This window comes from Camellia sinensis, chromosome 12 (assembly GCF_055761805.1).
Source record: "Camellia sinensis isolate YWXY chromosome 12, ASM5576180v1, whole genome shotgun sequence".
Classification (NCBI taxonomy): domain Eukaryota; kingdom Viridiplantae; phylum Streptophyta; class Magnoliopsida; order Ericales; family Theaceae; genus Camellia; species Camellia sinensis.
The window spans coordinates 123,179,194-123,194,415 of record NC_138972.1 but is presented as its reverse complement, the minus strand read 5'-3'; the positions used below and the strand labels follow the sequence as shown (position 1 = coordinate 123,194,415).

The 15,222-nt window shown below is 35.8% G+C and overlaps 1 long non-coding RNA gene across 1 annotated transcript; it reads right to left on the bottom strand.

Annotated features, from left to right (window-relative positions):
* Positions 1–9,284: 9,284 nt before the first annotated feature.
* LOC145804267 (uncharacterized) lies at positions 9,285–14,950 on the bottom strand. The gene is made up of 3 exons (XR_014345896.1): positions 14,785–14,950; positions 9,586–9,685; positions 9,285–9,502 (listed from the first exon to the last, which is right to left on the bottom strand). It is a non-coding gene; the product is annotated as an uncharacterized LOC145804267 (long non-coding RNA).
* Between the last annotated feature and the right edge of the window lie 272 nt (positions 14,951–15,222).

Genomic DNA, 15,222 nt, shown 5'->3' with positions numbered 1-15,222 from the left:
TAAAAATTTCTTTCATATTTTAATTATTTTTAGTTAGATTAAATACAAATTTATTTTATTTTATTTTATTTTTTACACAATTAAATAAATTTATTTTTTTTAAAATTAAATAAATAAAATATCAATAAAAATATATGTTATTTTTTTAATTAAAATTTTAAATAAATTTATTTTTTTAAATAATAATAATTAAGTAATGAAATTAAATAAAACATGTATTAAAATTTAAATAATGAAATTAAAAAAAATATAAACAAAATTTTGAAATAAAACATCAATAAAATATCTATAAAAAATTATTTCAAAAAATTAAATAAATAAAACATCAATAAAAAGTTAAATAGAATTATTTTATTTTTAAATTGAGACATTTAAATTTTATTGAATTTTACTAAATATAATACATAATTAAATAGTAGAGAGTCAAAATGGTCATTTTACCACCTAATCCCAACAGTAAATAATCCCATGAAAATTGTCCCACACCCCTCCCCCCCTCACGATAGTATAGTCCCTCATATGGGGATAAGGAGTCCAGCCAGATTCCATGTTCGGCGAACTAAAAAAAAAATTAAACGCTAGATGGGATGCTTCTCTCGGATTACAATTGGCACAGTAAATAGTCCCCCCCTTTTATCCCCCCAATCAAACACACCCTTAAATGTATAACCCGACCTACCCATACCTACTTATAGTCGGCCATTGGTCACCTGTAGTTAAGACTCAGAAAGTATGAACTTATATAATTTTCTTTTATAATTATAAGGTGTATATTTCTAAGAAAATATATAAAAATGTTAAATTATTGATCTCTCGTGAGCTTTGAAAAAAAATATAGAGTCAGGCTACAAACTCATAAATTTATGGCCAAATTTTATCTAGAATTTTCAACATATTGTTCATATTCATTTTACATATTGACCCCACAATACACTCATCTAATCTCTACCATTCATCTGCATTCTAGGTAAATTCTGGTACTTATTTTTTTGGTTCCCAGACCAATCCAAAAATATACTAATAAGATTTACTATGCTGATATATTGACTTTCCTTTTAATAAAATTTAAAAAATTGGAACTAATGCAGATAATATAAAGACATAAAGATAAATAAGGTAGAATATATATTTTAATGTATTGAGCTTGTTTGGTTTTAGTCTTCAGAAAATAGTTTTCAAAAATTCTACTTTTTTATTTTACGTATTTTAATGTTTTCAATGAATTTTTTTAATATTTTAAGCAAATTTTTTTAATTTTTAGACACACCTAACATAAATACACTTAAAAAGTACAATATTTGTGAAAAAAATATTTAAAAAATACACTAAATACCAAAATACAAAAAAAAAATCAATACATTTTTCATATTTTTGTGTATTTATTAATTTTTTAAAATATTTGTTAACAAATATTTTACTATTTAAATACGTGATTAGGCCAATAGGACGGGCAGTTTCTGTGAATACAGTTAACCCTTTGCGACGTTCGCCACGATCTTGATTTCGTTCTGGTTGATTATGCACTGTTTTGATCCCATCAACATACATTGAACAAAAAGTAATACACTCTTTGACAATGTAAGCCTCTGCGATTGAACCTTCTGGTCGAGTTCGGTTTGTAACAAACTTTTTTAAAGCTCTGAGAAATCTTGAAAAGAGAATTAGTTAAGAGCAAGGTTACACATGCAACATATAATTATGAACCTTTCAATTTAACAATTACCTTTCAATCCGGTACATCCATCGATATTGCACCGGTCCTCCAAGAATAGCCTCACGCGGCAAGTGAACGGCCAAGTGAACCATCACATCAAAGAAGGCTGGAGGAAAGATCTTTTCAAGCTTGCATAATATGTGTACTATACGTTCCTCTAATTTCTCAAGTTCATTACGGCGTAGTGTCCTTGAGCACAAATCCTGGAAAAAGCTACCTAACTCAAATAGTGTTTTACTAATCTCTTTGTCTACGTAACCACGCATCCCAATTGGAAGAATCCGTTGTATGAGCACATGGCAATCATGTCTTTTCAAGCCTATTAATTTACCATTTCTCGCATTCACTGATCTTGATATGTTTGCAGCATAGCCATCCGGATACTTCACTGATTTCAAGAATTCAAAGAAACCCTCCCTCTCTTCAGGGGTCAATGAAAAGATTGCCCTAGGTTTGACATAAGTTCCATCAGGATGACGTGTTAACCACAACTCTTTCCTTATACCCATATCTTCCAAGTCTATCCGTGCTTTGTCGGTGTCTTTGTTCTTTCCATCAATGCCTAACATAGTTCCAAAGGTATTTTCACTAAAATTCTTCTCGACGTGCATAACATCAATGTTGTGTCGAAGCTTCCATTTCTTCCAGTATGGTAACTCATACAAGATGCTTACCTTTGTCCAATTTGGTGCCTGACGGAGTCTTTTCTTATTTCTTGGATACTTCCCATATGTGACACCTGCCACTCTGTCCAATTGCTCTAATATCTTTTCCACTTCGCCTTTCGGGGTGGTTTTGAGGCAAGTAGCGTCGATGGTTAGTGTATGCAGTCTTACCTTTCAAGGATTGAAAATATGGTTCATCATTGCAAGTGTAGCAAGAATAATGACTCTTTGTTCTCCACCCAGATATGTCACCAAATGCGGGCCAATTGTGTATAGTCTACATCAAAGCTGCACGCATCTGGAAAGACTCACCAGTTACGGCATCATAAGATAATGCACCATTTTCCCACAACTCATTCAACTCATCCACCAGAGGTCTCATGTAGACATCAATATCGATCCCTGGTTGTGATTCTCCAGGAATAAGTAGTGACATCGTAAGAAAGGGATCTTTCATAACCAACCAAGGTGGCAAGTTATAAGGAATGAGTACTACAGGCCATAAACTATACGAGTTCTTCATGTTCCCGAAAGGATTGAACCCATCAACAGTATAGCGATCCTGGTTGTCCCTTTACTGTTCTGTTGCGTTCCGGACTTGGGTTCCGTGATGTTGGTGGTGGTATACCTTGTTGTCATCCTTTAATTCCGCTTGATTGAGTTTTAGGATATATTGGGCAGAGTTGTTACATGTTGGTTGGGCTTTGGTTTCAATTATTTGTTGCCTAGTTTTTAGGAGGTCCGCTCAAGCCGGTCTTCTTGCGCTCGAGCGGAGATTGCACGCTCCCAGTATTTTGGTGCTCTGCAGAACTTCTGCAAGCATATTTTTCACGCTCAAGCGGGTTTCTTTGCGCTCGAGCGGTGGCGCTCAAGCAAGTACTCTGGCGCTCGAGCGGGTAGTACTTTTTTGTGTAAGTTTTGGGAGGGGAAAATCTATGCTCGAGCAGACTGGTTTTCGCGCTCGAGCGGATGTACTTTATTCTTGTGTCTTGGCGCTCGAGCGAACCTAGTTTTTTATTCTTGACGCTCGAGCGTTGTGTTCTCCGCTCGAGCGGGAATGTCGTATATCAGTTGGCAGCTGGGCATTTTAAAATCACTTTTTACATTCTCTCTCTCTCTCTTACTTTCTAAAAAGACATTTTGAGAGTTCCTCTCTCTAGAAACTCCCTTCTCTCTAGGGTTTGATCTAGTTAGAGTGTTTCCCTTTCCTTCGGCCTTTGTAAGAGTTGGGTTGATTGTCGAGGGCTACACTTTGATCCGAAAATATTGAGTTTTGGAGCACGTTGAGCTTCTTCACCTTCTTTCCTTGAGCTCCAAATTTGAGGTAGGGATTCCTACTCACTCTTATGGTCTTTAACATAGATGTTTGGTTGTTTTGATAAAGTGTTGAAGTTGGGTAAAATTTGGGACTTAGGGTTTCGAAATGTTAGAAGAGGGTTTTGTTATTTTGATTCCAAGAATGTGTATTATGAGTTTCAAAATAATGATATTGTTGTTGGTTGTTGATATATAGACCATTGGGTCAATATTGAGAAATGGGGTAGAAAACCCTAATTGGTTGTATAAATTAATTGGTATGATTAATTTGAGAAAATTGTGGTTATATGGAATTGAGTTGGAAATAATGAAATTGACTCATTATATAGTAGAATAGTGGAGTTGGATTTGTTAATCGCTCACTTTTGAAAATATTGATATTTTATCTGTTGGAGCTCTTATTATCTGTTTAGAAATAATTGTTTGGACTACCGGTGGAGGGTAGTTTTGATTGTTGTAGACAATGCATGATGATTAGGCAAACTAAAACTAATCAATTGGATATGTCATAGAGTATGACGGTTGATAGAATACATTAACGTTATGTATTGATTGATTGTGTATATGACCTATGTGTATATACGTTGTGTGTATGGGAGGAGATAGGGGATGTACTCCACGGTTTAGGGGAAGATAGGGGATGGACCTCTGAACCGGATGTTGTCTGGGAGGAGATAGGGGATGGACTCCGTTGATACAGCTCATATGCTTGTCAGTTAATGTGTTGATACAGCTTATACGCTTATCTATGGAAGCGTTGATACAACTCATATGCTTATCTTTGGAAGTGTTGATATAGCTAATATATCTGTTAGAATGTGGATACAGCTTGTATGTTTATCTGTTGAAATATTGATACAACTAGTATGTTTATCTATTGCAAAATGGGAAATGTCTAATATAAGTCACTGTTTCATATAAGTGTTTGGCTAGGTTCTGAGCCGTTGATGTAAATTGTGAAATTGATAAGAAATGGAAACTGAAATGAAACATGAACATAGCGGTCATGAAATGGAAATGGATTATGAATTGATTTATGGAACTTGAACATTTATCAATTGCTAATGTCTTAGTTATTGCTCATACTATGTTTAGCATATTTCTACTGGGCGTTAGCTCACCCTATATGGGACATCATTTTCAGGTACAGGTAGTATGCTACCTCCAAGGACATAGCTTGGATGATGATGAGAGTTGAAGACTCTTTTATTTATTTTGTTTGTATTACATGTATATCAAGCCAATGGCTTATTTTGTATAGAGTTAGTACTCTTCTTTTGTGTAATCAGGTGTTGACTTGGAAAGCTGTAAGCCCATAGGGCATTTGCTTTTGTTGTTAACATGTAATACTATTGTAAGAACTACTCTAATGAATATAAATGGTTGGTTTCTTTTATATAATTGTTTGTCTAGTGATGGGTTTTATGTATTATTTTGAGGGCGTTACAAACAACCAACCCTAGCCTCACATTTCGAGGCTCCAAGGCAAACTGAGGATGTTATACATCAAATTCCTTCCATTCATCACTATCGACAAGATGTCTCAATACTCCGTCATCTATACGTTTCTCCTTGTGCTATCTCATGTCCTCAACAGTCTTTCTTGACATATACAATCTTTTCAACCTTGGTGTTAATGGGAAGTACCGCAACACTTTATGGGGAATCTTCTTACCCCTGCCACGATTGATCTTGTATCTGGATGCCTTACATTTTGGACATTTATCTAACCTTGCATTTTCCTTCCAAAAGAGTACACAATCATTTATACAAGCATCAATTAACTCATATGACAAGCCCAAATCATGAAGTATTTTCTTAGCTTCATAAAATGACTTTGGAACCAAATTATCTTTTGGTAAAAGTTTTGTTAAAAACTCCAATAGTGTGTTAACCGACTTATTGCTCCAGTGGTTTGTTACCTTCATATTAAGCAGCTCGATGACAAACTTCAACAGAGTGTAGTTTGTGCAACCTAAGTACACCTCACGCTTGGCATCATTCAATAGTCTATCAAACGTTTGTACTCCTCATTCTGGGGTGCATCGTTGGGTTCTCCTCTGATTCGATCTTCCACTAAGGCATCAATACCACCTAAAACCTCATCTTCATCAATTGCCATTTCATGATGAGCCTCATTTGATACACGTGGTTCCCTGTGCTCATGCCAAATAGTGTACATTTGCATAATCCCATATTGAAGCAAATGAATTTGCACATTTCGAAGATTTTGGGAATAATAGTTCACACAGTTCAAATATGGGCATGGAATTTTACCTTCCTGGTCAACAACTGCCTAAATGGCTGACTCATCCTTCCATCAGGTGTCTTACCCAATGCAATCCAACTCTTGTCCATGTCTGATCACAAATGAAAGATCAAGTTTTTTTTAATTTGTTTATGTCATAAAACGCATCATGTGTACTATTAACCTATTCCATAGGAATGCACAATGTGTATCATACAAAGAAAATCATATGACGTTGTCTATATCTAACCTTTCCTTAGTTCTCCAAGTATATAACATAGATTGAGATGGAACATATTAAGTAGTAAAGTTGCAAAGTACAATGTAGACTAATGTATTTTCAAATTGTTTGAATTTGGCCAAAATAGAACAGATTATGAACCAGACATCCTAACAGATTATGTACCAGACCACTGAGAGCAGCTACTGCTGTCCAAATACCTTGATCAAAAGTATATCAAATTAGCTTTCACTTGACCCATGACTAGTTCTCTCTAAATCTACAAAATACCTTGATAAAAATTTGCCACAAATTCAAAGAGTTTCATTTCCCATTACTGATCAACTAGCATATCACCCGTGCTATGCACGGATTATGTTTACAATTATCTATATATGTGAACTAGTAGTAACCCGTGCTATACACACGGATTATGTTAACAAGATCAATGTCTTATCTTGAATATTTTTGGAAATATGTTTCTGAAAACAAAAAACAAAAAAAATTTAAAAAACAAAAAAACACGAAAAAACACGAAAAAAAAAATATTCACTAAAAACAAAAAAACACGAAAAACAAAAACTCAAATTTCAAAAAACTGAATTCAGAAAATTAAAACCCAACAGATAATAATATTTTTTTTCATCCGTATAACTACCAAATTACTGATGAAAATGGAGGTTAAAGTGTGATGTGAATTAAAATTTTAAGAAGTCCAATAAAATTCTCTCAAAATTATAAAGTTTATTATACTTTTTTCAAATCTCAGGAAAGATTAGTGTAATTTACCAAAAAAAATGAAGTGCAAATTTGACAAATTCTTATTAATAAAATTTACATTTTAAAAAAAATAAAATAAAATAAAAAATTACTCAGTATTTGAATTATGTGAATTAAATTCATTATAAATGTAGTCCACAACATATGAAGTTATAATCTAGACTATATACATCCTCTATTTGGCTACATTTCATGATAAAAATTTTAAGATTGTATATTTTTTTGACTTCATGTTGATTTGGTACAGAGAAGTTACATTTTTTTTTTCTTGTTTGGTTAACAAATGAATCAAACTATTGACAAGTTTGATTCGCCTCAATTCGTTAGGTAAATAAATAAGTTTGAGCCACACTTATCGAGTTCAAACTTAATAAGCTCAGCTCGTTCACTACAAGAATTAACACTTTTGCCAACCAAAAAATTGGTCGCTAAAAGTTCATTTTTAGTTGGCAAAAGTTATCCGCGACCAATTTTTTTGGTTGCTACTTTGGTCGTCAATTGAGGGTCGGCAGAAGTAATTCCCGACCAAAATTTTGATTGGTCGGGAAAAGTTAGACTTGCTGACTAAATTTTTGGTTGCTAAATATATCATTACTGCGACTAATACATTTTGTCGCTAAAAGATTTTGGTCGCGAAAAGTGATATTTTGCCGACCATATATCTTAGTCGCTAATTGTCACATTCCACGACTAAAAAATTTGGTCGCCAATTATCACATTCAACGACCAAAAAGTTTGGTCGCCAATTGTGACATTCTATGACCTCTTAGTTTGGTCGCCAATTGTCACATTCCACGACCAAAATAATTAGTCGCCAATTGTCACATTCCACGACCAAACATGTTTGTCGCCAAAAGAAATGTTTGCGCAACTAAAACTTTAGTCGGCAATAGACCTATTCGCGACCAAATCCTTTGGTTGCCAAAATTAATAATTTTAACGACTAATTATTTAGTCACCAAATGTGCTTGGTGATACACCGACTACTTTATTTAGTCGGCGAAAGTATAACTTATATTTTTGGTGACTAATCAATTGGTCGCCAAAACTAAAAAAACAAAACCAAATTTTGGTCGCCAACATCCAACAAAATAAACCTATAATTTATAATAATCTATCCAATTTATTCAATATAATCTGTAATTTGCAAAAATCATTCAAACCAACAAATAAATTGAATCATGAACATTCAACAAAATATATATATCAACCAATTTTGAACCTGTTTAATTAAAGTCAGCAACTATTATAAGTTTTCATCCATAAGTAATTCCAAACTACATATTTCATCTAGCATAAAAATTTAAAACATAACAAGTACTTGTTATTATGTTTTAAATTTTTATCCATCTACATCAACCCAAAAATATAACTAGTAGTCTACCAAATATTTTCTATACACACCCATCCAAAAATATAACTACTAGTGTATCCAAAAATATAACTACAGTTTACCTTAATATTTTCCATATACATCTATATAAAAATATATAATCCTTCCAAAAATGCAAAAAGTGCCAATTCGTCCTGTACAATTTAGCTTTGTGCACGAGTTCATCCATCTGTACCAAAGAAAAAGAGAAATAATGTCAAATAAAATTGGACAAATAATGAAAAATGTCCATGAAAAGCAAAGCTCACATTAGCAAATTAAATGACTATCATTATCAAATTGTAAATAAAACAATAGCATTCTTATGTCTATAGAATAAATTGGATCAGCCACCATTTCAGATCCAATATAGTGCCACACAGCAGAAACAATATTAAACAATATTAACTACATAAAAGTTTAGAGGAATGCTTAACAAGTTTGAGAAACAATATTAAAATAGCATCGTGAATTTGCTAAAAATTGCATTTTCAAGGGTTCCAATGCTTTATTAAGTTTGAACAGGTAATTTTATCATATGTTCTAAATAACACTGCCTACAATTGCTTCTTTGGTGGGCTAAAGCCAGCTGTAGCTTATGGTTCTTGGTGTTTAAGACTTTTTAAAGCTTAGGGTTGGAACAAATTGTGTTTTGTATTTTAAAATTATTAATAGTTTCCCAAAATACCATTTTGGAATTTCTAGACACCAATACGAAGATGTACAAGGAGAAAAAATAGAAGATAAAAAACAGAGCAAAGCAGCAAACCATCACTAAGTTCCATAATCAATATCAACCCATTGATTTCTCTCTGGTACTATACTCCGTTCCTATACCCTTGAAAACTTGCTACACAAGGGGGGGAGAACCCAAAAGCAAGACTGAACCCCAGGAGACTGTTCCGAAACCCCAGGAGAATGTTCCGAAACCTAATGAACCCCAGGAGAATGTTCCGAAACCCAATGAAGAACCCCCTACATAATGAAAAAAAACTTGTAAAGAATCTACCTTGCAATATTTTGCAACCTTAGTAAAACCATTCACAGAAAATAAACACCCAATTCTAGGGCGACAAACAACCTTTGGTTTGTCTTTTTGGAAGGATCATACTCTGCCCGGATCTCAAGAACAGTCTCTTTATCATCACCAAGAATTACATCTGTGCACTTTATAGGAAATGCGTATCTGGAGACAAACAAAAGTCTCAATACTGAGCACTCCCATCTGCCTAGATGGATCAGTAAATATAAATTAAAATCTATACACACCTCAATAGGACTGACTTGCCAGGGGCAAGCCCATAGTAATCTTTAGAATCTTTCATTCGAAAATCAGAGTTCACAATGTATACAACATTGGAAAAGGGACCTATAATAGAAGCATAAATGAGAAAATCTGTCAAAAATCAAGACATCTAATCTAACACTTGTTCCAATATTTGTTTTATAGAACCCTCTTTTTTTTTTTTTTTTTTTTAGGGGGGGGGGGAGGGGTGATAAGAAACTGAAAACTTCAATTCATCTCTATAATCAATCAGTACATCTATATTTATAATACAAGAGTGGAACCGACTTACTAACTATTAGTCCACCGCCTCTACAATCTATACATTCATATATCACTATAACTAATTCTGTTACAATTCTGTTAGAGCTAGGGAAGTTATCCTCTGGTTTGCTTGACTTGGGTTATACTGTCTTGAACTTGAGTTGGTTGAACTGAAGTTGGTATAATCTTGTCAGGCCCCCGCAAGCGAATGGGTAAGGCACGCACCATAAGCTTGGGAAGAAGATAAGAAAAATGAGCCACGGGAAGGGGCTTGGTAAACAGATCAGCCACTTGATCAGAGGAAGACACATGTTTAACCACAACTTTGTGAGTAAGAACTTGCTCCCGAATAAAATGATAATCCACCTCGATATGCTTTGTGCGGGCATGGAAAACAGGATTAGAGGAAAGAGATATGGCGGAGAGATTGTCACACCATAAAACAGGAGTTACAGAAGGAAGAGAGAGCTCTTGAAGAAGCATACGAAGCCATTGAAGTTCAGCAGAAGCTTGAGCAAGAGCCCTGTACTCGGCTTCGGTGGAGGACCGAGAAACAGTGGATTGTTTTTTCGCGGACCACGAAATTAAGTTAGAACCGAGAAAGACACAATACCCAGTGGTAGACTTACGATCAAGAACATCGCCGGCCCAATCAGAATCAGAAAAAGCATGCAAATTCAGAGAGCCTGGAGTAAAGAATAAACCATGATGAAGAGTACCCTGAATGTAACGAAGTAACCGCTTGACAGTATTAAAATGGGCAACAGTAGGAGCATGCATGAACTGAGATGCATGGTTGACAGCAAAAGAGATGTCCGGTCTGGTAATAGTGAGATATTGTAAGGCGCCAACAATACTTCGATACAAGGATGGCTGAGAAAAGGGTACCAAGGTGTCTGAAGGAGGCTCAGATTTAGAGGCCATGGGCAAAGAACATGGTTTACAATTGATCATACCAGCCTTGAGGAGAATATCAGTAGCATATTTGTGCTGAGAGAGAAATAAATCAGAGGCAATGCGAGTCACAGATATACCAAGAAAATATGAAATATCACCTAATTCTTTCATGGAAAAGGCTTTGTGCATATGATGAATCAGAGAAGTGATATGGGCAACACTATTTCCAGTAATTAAGATGTCATCCACATATATCAAAAGAAAAGTAACAGTGGTAGAAGTGCGCTGGATGAACAAAGAAGAATCACAACGACTATTTGTGAACCTAGTAGAGAGAAGATAAGAAGAAAAGGTTGAATACCAAGCTCGAGGAGCTTGCTTAAGTCTATAGAGAGCCTTTTTCAGTTTACACACATGGTGAGGAGAAGAGCTGAGGTTGCACCATTTAAACTTCTTCCTGAAGAAGACCGTGGAGGAAAGCATTTGAAATATCCAACTGTTTAATAGACCAATTAAAATGAAGGGCAATGCTAAGAAGAACCCGAACTGTAGGCTGCTTGGCAACAGGACTAAACGTTTCATGATAATTAATACCTTCCTGCTGGAGATAGCCTTTAGCCACAAGACGAGCTTTGTGGCGAGCAATGGAGCCATCAGAATTTTTCTTTAAGCGAAACACCCACTTACAGCCAATTGCTTGCTTGTGAGAAGGAAGAGGAACAAGAGACCAAGTGTCTTGGTCTTGCAAGGCTTGAAATTCTTCTTGCATGGCTTTAGACCATTCAGGAGTTAAAACTGGTTCAGAGAAACAAGCAGGTTCAATAAGAGGAGAAATAGTAGAAATGAGAGCAGAAGAAGAAGACCTGGACCTGGTAGTCATGGGATGAATATTGAGAGAAGAATGAGAAGAAGTAGCAGAAATAGGCTGCACAAAAGGAAGATCAATAGTGAGAGAGGAAATAGGAATAGAAGTAGGGACAGCAGAAGAGGGAGATAAAGCAGAGGCTGGCAAACTAGGCAACACAGTAGCAGCAGCAGGAGGCTGTCGAGCAGCAGTAGACTGAATAGCAGCAGGCTGGCTGGGAGCAACAGGAGACTGAACTGGTGTAGGGAAAGGAGAAACAGACGGAGCATAAGACTGAACTGATGGAGCAGAGGGTGAAACAGAAGCTGCAACAGGTGGAGAAGAGGACCAGAAAAAAGAATGTAGTTGAGGAAGAGTAGGTGGAGAGGGATGTGGAGAGGTAGAAATAGATGAAGTCAGAAAAGGAAAGAGTAATTCATCAAAAGTAACATGTCGAGGCAAATAGATTTTTCCAGAAATAGGATCAAGGCAACGATAGCCCTTGATAGAGGGATGATAACCAATGAAGACACAAGGAATGGACTTAGGAGCGAGCTTATGAGAAGCATAGGGTTGAAGCCAGGGAAAACACCTACAACCAAAGCTTTTAAGAAACGCAAAATCAGGAGAATGATGAAACAGGACCTCATACGGAGTTTGATGTTGAAGTTTAGAACTAGGCAATCTGTTAATAAGAAAAACAGAAGTAGCAAGAGCATCAAACCAATAAGCAAGAGGAAGACCTGATTGCTGTAGCAAAGCAATAGTGGTGGTGACAAGATGCCTATGTTTTCTCTCGGCAACGCCATTTTGGGGAGGAGTGTGTGGACAACACATTTGATGAATAATACCATGGGTTTTAAGAAAAGTTTCAAATTGAGAACTAGTGTACTCTCCACCACCATCAGTGCGAAATATTTTAAGCTTAGTCTCAAATTGATTTTCAGCAAACACCTTAAATTCCATGAATTTGGCAAACACCTGACTTTTATAACAAAGAGGATAAACCCAAGTAAATTTGCTAAATTCATCAATGAACAAAACATAGTATTTAAAACCAGAAATAGATGGAGAGAAAGGGCCCCAAACATCACTATGAACAAGAGAAAGGGGCTTATTTACAGTGGAATTAGACAAAACAAAAGAAAGTCTGTGACTCTTGGCCACACTACAATGAGGACACAAAGTCTTATTAGAAGATGACGTAGTAGGCAACTGAAACTTATTAACAAGATATTGCAGCTTTTGTGGAGATGGATGACCAAGTCTGGTATGCCATGTAGCAGTGGCCAAACAAGCAGAAGAAGAATGCTGGGATGATGAAACTTGTGAGGATGATGAACCTTGTGAAGAAGATGAAGGCCACTGATAAAGGCCATGACTATACATACCTCTGAAGAGAGGTATCTTGGTGGTCTTGTCCTAAACCACAAATGATTTGTCATCAAAAGTGACAGTACAATTATTATCAGAAGTCAATTGATGAACTGAAAGAAGATTAGATGATATATGTGGAACATGAAGAACATTAGTCAATTTGAAAGGAAAAGAAGGAGTTGGAAGAATACCATTACCGGTGTTGTGAATAGGAAGTTGACTACCATTCCCAACAGTCACATGGTCTTGGCCATGATAGGGACTATGAACTTGGAGATTAGTAAGATCAGGAGTGACATGATTTGTGGCAGCAGAGTCCACATACCAATTAGGTAACGCAGAAGATGAAGATGTAAGAAAAACAGGTTTATCAGGTGAAGTTTGTGGTGAATAGGAAGTATCCAGTCTGTGCCAGCATTCAAGAGCAGTATGATTCGGTTTGCCACAGATCTGACATACCAAAGAAGAGGAAGAGGAAGATGCTGATGAATGATGAAAGGATGAAGATCTTCCTCCTCGACCTCGACTGAAAGTATTTCTAGAAAAATATCTACCTCCTCCTTTATGAGAAGAGCCTCTGTATGATGATCTATTTCCACGACTACCAGCCTGATAAGAAGATGACTGGTTAGAAGTCTCATGTTGAGTTGCAGTATAAGCAACAATGAGATCTGACGAAGAAGATTTATGATCGGCTTCAATATGCAAAGCTTCTGAACAGAGGAGAAAAGCAAGATCCTCCATAGTAATGGCCTCTGATCGAGCTCGAATAGCTACTTTTAAAGCATTATATTCAGATGGCAATCCATTTAGAGTAATCAAAACAAGATCCTCATCCTCAATAGGAGAGACAGCAAGTGCGAGCTGATCAGCAAGACTTTTAATCTGAGCAAGATAGTCTTCCATGGACTCAGATTTCTTCATGATACTACTGAGTTTGTTCTTGAGTTGGTGTATATGAGATCTGGAGAGTGATGTGAAGCGTTTATCAAGATATGTCCAGATTTCTTGACAGCTTTTGCAATGAAACACAGATGTGAACATCGTGGGAGTTAGAGTTGCTGTAATACAACTTAGCAAATGTGCATCGATCTGTGTCCAACTCAAAAACTCAGGATTGATAACATTTTTGCCTTCTGAATCTGTGATTGTTGCAGATGGACAAGCACAAGTGCCATCCACATAACAGAGAAGATTTGTAGCTCTGAGTATGTTTTGGAGATGTGTTTTCCAAACAATGTAGTTTGTAGAATCCAATTTCACAGTGACAAAAGAATTGAGATTTGAAATTAGAAGTGTGAGATTAGGAGGAAGAGAAGCCATTGAAACAGATTCAAGAACTTGAACTCAAGAATTCAATGTGAGAAAGAAGATGAAGAAGGATCAATACTCGTTGGAGTAGAGAGGCTCTGATACCATGATAAGAAACTGAAAACTTCAATTCATCTCTATAATCAATCAGTACATCTATATTTATAATACAAGAGTGGAACCGGCTTACTAACTATTAGTCCACCGCCTCTACAATCTATACATTCATATATCACTATAACTAATTCTGTTACAATTCTGTTAGAGCTAGGGAAGTTATCCTCTGGTTTGCTTGACTTGGGTTATACTGTCTTGAACTTGAGTTGGTTGAACTGAAGTTGGTATAATCTTATCAAGGGGAAGGGGGGTTACTATATTTGTTATAGAACTGAATAGAAAGTTTCCATGACAACTAAACTTCATGCTTTAACACTCACAGAGAAGTACGTCTTTAAAAATCAATGTCATTATTTAAATTGCCACAAGTCACCTTATAATAAGAAGATGCATCATCTAGTGAAGCGTCAAGCCATTTCTTTACATTGAGATCCATTACTGAGCCAGCTTCTAAGTTGGTAATAACCACCTGAAAAACAGAAACAATTAGTTGAACACAACAGAATTAACACCTGAAAAAGCATTGGAACAAGAGACAGACCTTGAGTGCATGTAGAACCACCATGGTACCAGGTGCTGTTTTGTTTAGTTCCTCTCTTATGTGGTACTCAAGGCGGTCAACATTTATCATACTAGAATCACTGCAATACCAGGTATATTGGTGTCAGCAAAAAAATTATAGGTTTTGATCCATGGCCAAACATTATTATATATATATATATATAAGCCAACCTTCTAGTAATTCCAATTCCTCGAACATAAGCATTAATTGAAGTTGAAGTAACACCTCTACGTCGCAAACCAGATAATG